Source organism: Grammomys surdaster, unplaced genomic scaffold (genome assembly GCF_004785775.1).
Source record: "Grammomys surdaster isolate TR1022 unplaced genomic scaffold, NIH_TR_1.0 112430, whole genome shotgun sequence".
NCBI lineage: Eukaryota > Metazoa > Chordata > Mammalia > Rodentia > Muridae > Grammomys > Grammomys surdaster.
Window position 1 is genome coordinate 1 of NW_021611735.1, and position 2,906 is coordinate 2,906.

Here is a 2,906-nt window from a genome sequence, read left to right on the forward strand (position 1 = left end):
ACCGTGAATGTGGGGAGCATGCTAAGAAGCAGAGACAGAACACTGAAGCACTATTTAGAACAAAAGACAAAGGAGAGTGGAGCTCCCACTGTGGAGAGACATTTCTGTAAGAGCTCCAGGTTCTGTGAGGCAGTGTGGTGGCTTCCTGTCTGATTAAGTCTAGAAGCTTCCAGAAGGAAGCAGTTTGAATAATGATGAAAGACCGCATCTCCCCCAGACCCGTTCTGGGCCCTGCTTCTGCCCTGTGGAGGGCAGGCAGGTCCTGTGTGAGAACAGTAAAGTATAGAGTTAAAAATTTATTTTCTTTCTTGGGCCACACGAGCTGGACTGACACCTAGAGTTCCTGGTGAGCACTCCAAACCCAACTGCAAAGTGCGTACAAACTGCTCAGTATTTCTATGGTTCCTCTCAGTGCATCTCCCGGATTGTAATTACACTATTGAGGGAGGACTCCATCTGGGTAATATCTGGGTTATGTTCAGCATAGTGTACCATGAAAAAGAAAGTGCCTTAAAAGCTTTTGGGTGGTGAGAATGACTTCAATGTCAACAATGAACCTGTCCCAAAAAAACATTGAGTGTGTAACCATTGGCCTGTCTTGCCCTTTCTGTATATTCCTAGAAAGAATCGAGCCCTGTTGCCTTGGCAACTCTCTTTAGAGACCGGATAAATGGAGTATGTACCCAGCTTGGGGAGGGGGGAAGACTAAACAAATATTCAGGCTTCCCCCATCCATATGGCTTTGGGGGCTTTAGACTCCTCTCCTTCTTAGGAAACATTGCCTTCTCATGCCCGCCTACCTGAACGTAGCTCCCTTCGTAATCGAAGAAAAGAAGTGGCCATGTGATGCTGATGAGCGAGGGAAAGAGTTTCTTTAGAGGGTCCTGAGAAGAAAGATGAACAGAGCAGTTTGTTCCAGAAGGCCTGGCTGTACTACGCCTAGGTCTTCTCCCCAGTGCTGGACACTCACTGGCAAGGACTGCCCCACAGTGCTGTGCACCAGGGCCTGGATGTTCCGGCTCTTCTCCCTCACCCTTTCAACCAGGGCCTGTACTTCTGTGAGATTATCTGGATGGGATAGGAGACATTGAAGTTAAAAGGCTGGGCTATGAAATGATTCTTCCTGCCATTCCAGGGTCCTGATAGAACACTCATTTGGTCCCTCAGTGCTGGATAGTTTTATGTCAACTTGACACAAGCCATAATCATTTGGCAAAAGGGAACTTCTAGTGAGAAAATGCCCCCACAAGACTGGCCTGTAGGCAAGCCTGTAGTGCATTTTCTTGATTGATTGATGGGCCCAGTTCACAGTGGGCGGTGCCACCCCTGGGCTGGTGGTCCTGAGTGCCATAAGAAAGCAGACTGGCAAGCCCTGGGGAATAACAGTTAAGTTGCACTTGCCCATGGCTTCTGCTTCGATTCCTGCCCTAACTTCCCTCCGTTATAGACTTATACACTGTAAGATGAAATAAACCCTTCCTTCCCCAAGTTGCTTCTGGTCATAGTATCTTATCGTGACAATAGGATTCCCTAAGACACCCTCCCTCTGACAAGGCACCCTGAGACTCAGAAAAATGGCAGCTCTTCTAAACCATCCCACCATTCCCATCCTCCTGCTCACCATCCAGGGTAAAAATGGAGACCATGGTGTCAATTTCCTTGAGGGATGGCAGGATGGAAGTCAGGAAGTCATCCTGGGAGAAGGGGGATCCTGGGACAGAAAAAGACAAGAGAGTTCCTTCCATCAGGACACTCAAGAGTAGAGACTTGAAGACTGAAGGGGACCTTAGGGGACATCTAATACAGCCCTTTTGGTTTCAGTTGAAAAGAGTCAGGATTCTAAATGGTAGCATTTTGCCAAAGGTGATGTAGCAGGTGAGTGGACTAAAGCCAGGAAAACCCAGAGCCTTCCATCCTCCACTGCTTCAGATCTCCATGTCCTCTGACCAGCCCCTTCTTGGGACTGATGATCCCCTCATGTTCCCCCACCACCAGGCCCCACTCCCCCACTGCCATCTGCACACTCGTGAATTTTACAACTTCCCGTGTCCTATCCTCTTCCAACCTGGTTGGTGAGCTCATCCTTCTGGTTAAACATGTCACTGTGGTCACCGATAAGAAAGCCACGGATATCTTGGAAATCTGGGAAATTTAAGATCAGAGAGAAAAGAATGGTGGACTTTAGAAGAAAGGAAGGCTCTAGACTTTAAGGCTGTGGCGATGTCAGAACGTGGGATATGGGGTGTGATACTCTATGAGAGAGACTATTATAAGCACTGGAATGGGAACCGAGAGATCAAGGACCCACGTGGAATTTGATGCTTCAAATGAAAGAAATGTTTGATGGAAGTGCCTACTTATGTAGGAAAGAAGGACACTGGGGAACTCAGAGGCCTGAGGAAAATGTTTTAATAGTGACCCGAGTGGCTGGGGTACTTGGCATCAGGAGGACATCAGGACTCAGGGCTCACCAGCACCAAACGTGTGGATGCACTCTACTCCGTCCATAATGGTGATGATACCGAGGGTCTGCCAGCAAACCAAGTGCACACGGCCTTTCTTCTCCAGGCTGAGAATGAGCCAGAAGCCTGGCCATGATCACCATGAAAAGAGGTGGCCGAGGAACACAGGAGTAAACAACCAAGACCTTCCAACATGTGGCCCATCTCAGTCCTGCCATGTTAACACACCTCTCCATGTCCCCTACACACAGCCACATACCCGATGCCAACTTGTTTTGTCAGGGTGGCAATTTTGGAGCTCTGACTGTAGGTCACCTGATAAGCCCGCTCAAATGTCCTCAGGATTTCCAGAAGGCATCTAGAAGAAAATTCATTAGCTCCCAGAGAGGGTCTGGTTCTTCCCACAAAAGACCCAGGCACTCCTACCCTAGGGCACAATTGGAA

The 2,906-nt window shown here is 48.6% G+C and overlaps 1 long non-coding RNA gene across 1 annotated transcript; it reads right to left on the reverse strand.

Annotated features, from left to right (window-relative positions):
• Positions 1-800: 800 nt before the first annotated feature.
• Positions 801-2,900, reverse strand: LOC114635563. The gene is made up of 6 exons (XR_003713493.1): positions 2,722-2,900; positions 2,472-2,569; positions 2,066-2,142; positions 1,622-1,711; positions 971-1,068; positions 801-884 (listed from the first exon to the last, which is right to left on the reverse strand). It is a non-coding gene; the product is annotated as an uncharacterized LOC114635563 (long non-coding RNA).
• Positions 2,901-2,906: the final 6 nt, after the last annotated feature.